The following is a 6,059-nucleotide window of genomic DNA, read 5'->3' as shown; positions in this document are numbered from 1 at the left end:
GTGCCCCAGTTGGCGGCCTCAATCCTGTGCTGTCCTGGAGAGATGGGTCTGCCCATGACTTACACCAACAACGTCAGCTTCACCTCCCCTCACGGCAGCATGTTCCGTGGCAGAGTTGCTTCTGTACTCTAGCTGTGAACGTCTTCTGAACATTCACCCCACGTTTTTGCTCCTGCAGCTTAAGCTGCGAGGTCCGCCCTTGTCAACCGATGGAGCTGGTCACTCCCTTTACAACACACAGCCCATTGCAGAGGAGAGGCCGTTTTTAAACACAGGGAGCTGATTTGAAAAGCTGCCAGTTTGTCAGTTTAAATCAAGAGTCACCAAGGCGTGCTGAAAACTGGCTGTGAGACACACACCCATCTCTACAGCTATGAGGGTTCCTAAGTGCTGCACCTGCCACCCAGCCAATTAGACGCCTCTATCTTAAGCTCTATTTCAGTGTCCATGGTTTCAGACCTGCTAGAATATTTGCAATAGCAAACGCCTTGTTAATGTCTAACAATGGTCTATAAACTGGATGCTAAGGTGATAGGCACCAGTGTGTCAGCCTGGATGGATGCATGCATGCAGTCCTTAATTTGTAATGAAAAAGCAATTTTTTTACATTCATAACTGATGCAACAAGCCCAGAGATCCTGGGGCTATGAACTGCCAGGCCTAGAAGTGCCGGGTCTCAGCCCTGGCAAGTCCTGGCACAAAGTAAGCACTGGATGCATGCCAGATATATGAACGTAGATAGCCCTGACTGTTTGCCCCACAGGGAGAAGACGCATTCTATCTCCTCTTGCATGACAGTTCCCCATAGTAACAGAGAATACACCCTAACTGTTCTTGCAAACCATAGGGAGATTATTTTCTGGGGCATGGTGAAGCACAGGGCTCACAGGGAATAATCTGACAACAGTGATGATAGAATCCACATGAAAAGCTCTCACTAAACACAGCTGCCTTGAGATGCCAGATCACAGCTTGGGGGCATTGGACTCTAGATCTGGCCTCCTCTGGACCTCTGCTACAAATTGTGGGTGGGTAGCCTGAAGGGATGGGAGCCACAAGCGTTTAGCAGGCAAATGTTCTTTTGCACCTCTTGGTCTTTGCAACAGCAGCTTGAGCTCAAGCTGTAAGAAGACAAGAATCAGGTGACATCAGTAACTCCTGTTAATATAACTACAGCTCTCTTCCTTTCAGCAATTAAGACCCTGGACCTGCAAGGACTTATGCACATGATGAGTCCCATTAACTTCCCTGGGACAACTAACATGTTAATGGCCTTGCAAGATCGGGACTTAAGTCCCCCTCCACACCACACATCACCAGTTTGTGACCCCGGGGACTTGAAGTGTAGAGAAACCCCAGCTCTGTTTTAACAGCATCTCTGCAGCATGCTGAAGCCTTCAACATGTCCAGAGCTTTGGGTCCCACAAAATGAAGTCATATGGTTGCCAACCTAGGAGACGACAATGTTGTAACTTGGTCTCCTGGCCCAGCTGGAGTTGTGTAAACAGGGTCTAAGGGATGGAACTACAACTTTAAAAACAAAGTTCACTTTACATGCCTGGGGAGCTCCTGGGGGTGTCCTCCTTTTAACGAAGCAGAGTTGTTCCACGTTAGGTTAGCCAGAAACCTGCTGGAGGTTTCAGCACTGCACCTACGCAGATGCTGGAGTGCAGAAGGACGTGTTACCCAGCCGGCAGAGCCATGAGATGCCGGGATGTGGATTAGCCCAAGCACAGAAGTGCCTGCCCAGGACAATCCCCATGGGCATCAACTGAAAGGCACAGGCATTCCCTTGAACAAGCACTCCTTCTTTTGACCTGCTCATGAAAGGACCCTGCAGGCCAATGTAGCTCCCTGGGACTGATTGCTGACTCATGGGCCCAGGTGTGGGGGAGGGGCAGGAAGGGTTCATTTCTGAGAGGCCCTTCCCCACAGGTATCTCTGTGTGTGAGCATGTGCATGAACTCAAGGCTTGTCTATAGTCAGAATTGCACCATTTCAGCTCAATTCCTTTTTTACACTGATTGAGTTAAACTAGCACAAACCCCTTTGTGGGTGCGCTTAGATTGACTTTAGCCTGGTTTATATTGATTTTGATAAATCCCGTCACTTTCAGGCTATTCCAATTCATGACATTTTTACCCCACATTTCACACGCGTCTTCACCAGCTCCTTGCGTGTGCTTCTCGGGACCCCAACATTTCCAGGGCACAGGAATTCTCCATATCCCTCTCACCACCAATCACTTTGCAAATCTACTTCCAGCTCAATATTGCTCCATTGCACAGCTTGCAAATTTCACCCAGAAGCCCCCCTTAATAACAAAGACTATTGTTTTGTCCTCTCTGCTCAAAGAGACAGACAGCTGGTCAGAGTGGCCAGGAGTTGGTACACGCTAGACAAGGGGCTGTCTCTTACTATGGCCCTGCCTACACTACGGGTGCTACTGCAGCCCTAAGAATAATGAATAATAAATGCACTGTGGTTCCACTTCCAGAAGCAGCATGGGAGTCTGTGCTGGGCCGTGCACCCTCCTGCTGTGGGACCCTAAACTGGATATTTTGGGGAGGCCACAAAGGGAAAATCAAGATCCTCTTCTTCCCTGATCAGCCCTGCCCCTGCTCCTCCTCCCCCTGGTATCTGTGGCTCCCCACGCTGCTGTGCCCTGCGGGGTAGCAGAAAGCCGAGAGCACAGGAGCAGCCCCAAGGGGGGCCACTAGTGGCTAGAGGTAAAAACTGGCCAGAGAGAACTTTTATTTTTTATTCCTTCACTCTTTCCTCGGCAAATAAGTCCCAGAGCTGCGTGCTTCCCTCTCACCTCTTCTCTCGGCAGGGAGTATAACTTGAGCAGAGGGTGGCCCTGAGAATCGGGGCAGGCAAGGACTTCAGCACTGAGAGCAGTGCATCTTGTTAGGCCCTGCCTACACTGCGGCCTGTCACAGGACCTGGTTGCAAGAGTTAAATGAGGGACCATAGCTGCAAATAGTGGGTTGCCAGAACCTAGGTTAAACCCCAGACAACTCCACTCCCACCCAGGTTTCCATACTGTGTCCATCACCCTAACATACATGGGCCTGAATGGTTACAGCTCACTTTACTGGGACATAGCTAGGTCCTGTGTAATCTACAGTTTTTAAACTGTTGTAACCATGTCCCCAACTCGGGTATAATTGTAGTGCAGATGGAGGCTAGCTCTATGTCCTCCTGTCTTCTCTGCTGCATCCAACAGCACCAGATAAGCCCATTAGCTGGAGGTTTGTGCTAAAATTAACAGAGACAGGGAGTTAAAAATATTGATGTTTAAAAATCAGACATGTGAGCTAAAGACACGGTCAACTGAAAATAACCTCACTTCTGATGATAGCATTGTGCCCACTGTTGATACAAGTAACCCTTGAAAAACCCTTAGAATTGAAAGGGATTAGAAGGGAAGAATATTTCTTCCCCCCCCCTACAGTTTGTTTATTTAGTGCATTTGACAGCTCTTTGGCCTGGTCTACACTAGAAAAGTTTTACCACTATAACTATGTTTGTTGAGGGGGTGTGTGATTTTTTTACTGCTACTTATATTGATATAAGCCCTAGTGTGGAAACAGTTATACCAGTATAGTCTTCAACTGAAATAAACTGTACTAATATAAGCACTTCAAAGGCATTCGTACAAGGGTTTTCTTAGTTCCTTAACTACACTGGTTTAGTTAAAGTGGCAAAAATTTTAGACAAGCCCTTTATGTATAGTCAGTTTCACTGTTCTGCTTGTAGGGTAAGTTTCCTTGGGGGAGTGAAAAACACTTATTTAAAAATTAAGAAAATGTGATTGTAAAACCACAACAATTGGTCGGGGCTGCAGAGCTGGTTTAGTACCTGAAATACTCTGAACTCATTCATTAAATTGACTAGATTTCAAGGTGATGCTGTCCCTTTGACACTCTGTTGATATGAACGAGATAATTAACACATCTCAGAGCTAATGTTTTTTAGATTGTCTACATGGAACATAGTCATTCTATTTCCATTCTGGGTTGCACTCAGAAAGCTAGAAATTTAGGCCCAAATTTTACAAAGTGTCCCCTGATTTTAGGTGCCTCCGTTTTTGTGTACCCTTGAAGCAGGTATGTGTCAACTTGATTTTATAGAGGGGAAACTGAGGCACAAAGAAGTCAAAGGATTTACACAAGGTCACAGTCAGTGCCATAACTGACAATGGAACACAAATTCCCAGCTCCTAGTTTCTAACGCCTACACCACACTGCCTCCCAGAAACAGCTAATTATAAAGTAACCTAATTCAACTACAGGAGCATCCCAAAGCAGGAAATCTCCCCCCTTTCCCTCACTCCACCCAGACCCTAGAGTGACAATATTCTCAACCCATGAAACACAAGATAAAAGAGTTATATCCTCAGAAAAAACTCCCAGTGGATGAAGATAGCGTGAGGATTGGACACTGTTCCATAGTAACTTCTGAGATCACATTTATCCAGGCATAGCTGTCACATACACCAAAACCAAAGCAAATATTTTACAGTCAATCCAAGGGCAGGTTGGTTCATCCAAAACATTATGTTTTGAATTACAAAACTCTCACGTGGCTTTCTTTAGGCAAATGGTTAATTTACCATCTCCACACAGAAAAAGATCTGCAAGAACACAGGGATCTCACTAAATTGGATGACTGGACAACAAAGTGGCAAATTAAATTCAGTGATGACAAGCACAAAGTAATGCACATTGGAAAAAAATAATCCCAACTATACATGCAAAATGACGGGGTCTAAATTAGCTGTTGCCACTCAAGAAAGGTCTTGGAGTCATTGTGGATAGTTCTCTGAAAATATCTACTCAATGTGCAGCGGCAGCCAAAAAAGTGAACAGAATGTTAGGGACCATTAGGAAAGGATAGATCAGCAATTCTCAAACTATGGGTCGAGACACCATTTTAATGGGGTTGCCAGGGCTGGTGTTAGGCTTGCTGGGGCACAGGGCTGAAACACAAGCTCCACTGACCGGGGCCAAAGCCGAAGCCTGAGAGCTTCAGCTCTGGGTGGCGGGGCCCAGGGTTACAGGCCTCCCGCCTAGGGCTGAAGCCCGTGGGCTTCTGCTTTGCCCCCGCACCTGCCTACTGGGGGCAGCAGGGCTTGGAAGAGCTCAGGCTTCAATCCCTCATCCTGGGGTCATGTAGTAATTTTTGTTGTCAGAAGGGGGTCGTGGGGCAATGAAGTTTGAGAACCCCTGAGGTAGATAATATAAAAGGGACAGACAAGATCATAACACCACTGTATAAATCTATGGTCTGCCCACCTTGAATATGGTGTACAGCTCTGGTCGCCCCATCTCAAAAACCATATATTATAATTGGAAAGGGTGCAGAGAAGGGCAACAAAAATGATTAGGGGTCTGGAACAGCTTCCATATGACAAGAGATTTAAAAGACTGGGGCCGTTCAGTTTAGAAAAGAGACGACTAAGGGGGGATACGATGGAGGGCTATAAAATCATGATGGGTGCAGAGACAGTGAATCAGGAAGTGTTATCTACCCCTTCACGTAACACAAGAACTAGGGGTCACCCGATGAAATGAACAGGCAGCAGGTCTAAAACAAACAAAAGGAAGCATTTCTTCACACAACGCACCGTCAACCTGTGGCACTCATTGTCATGTGATGTGATGGAGGCCAAAAGCATAACTGGGTTCAAAAGAGAATTTGATAAGTTAATGGAGGCTAGGTCCATTAAAGGCTATTAACCGAGATGGTCAGGGATGCAACCCCCATGCTCTGAGTGTCCCTAAACCTATGACAGGCAAAAACTGGGACTGGACAACAGGGGATGGATAACTTGAAATTGCCATTTCATTCCCTCTGAAGCATCTGGGCCTGGCCACTGTCAGAAGACAGGACATCGGGTTAGATGAACCACTGACCCAGTCATGGTCTCTGTGTATATAATGTCTTCTGCAGTTTCCACAGTATGCATCCAATGAAGTGAGCTGTAGCTCACGAAAGCTTATGCTCAAATAAATTGGTTAGTCTCTAAGGTGCCACAAGTACTCCTTTCTTTT

Source organism: Natator depressus, chromosome 13 (assembly GCF_965152275.1).
Source record: "Natator depressus isolate rNatDep1 chromosome 13, rNatDep2.hap1, whole genome shotgun sequence".
NCBI classification, from domain to species: Eukaryota; Metazoa; Chordata; order Testudines; family Cheloniidae; genus Natator; species Natator depressus.
Note: the sequence above shows the minus strand (reverse complement) of the source record.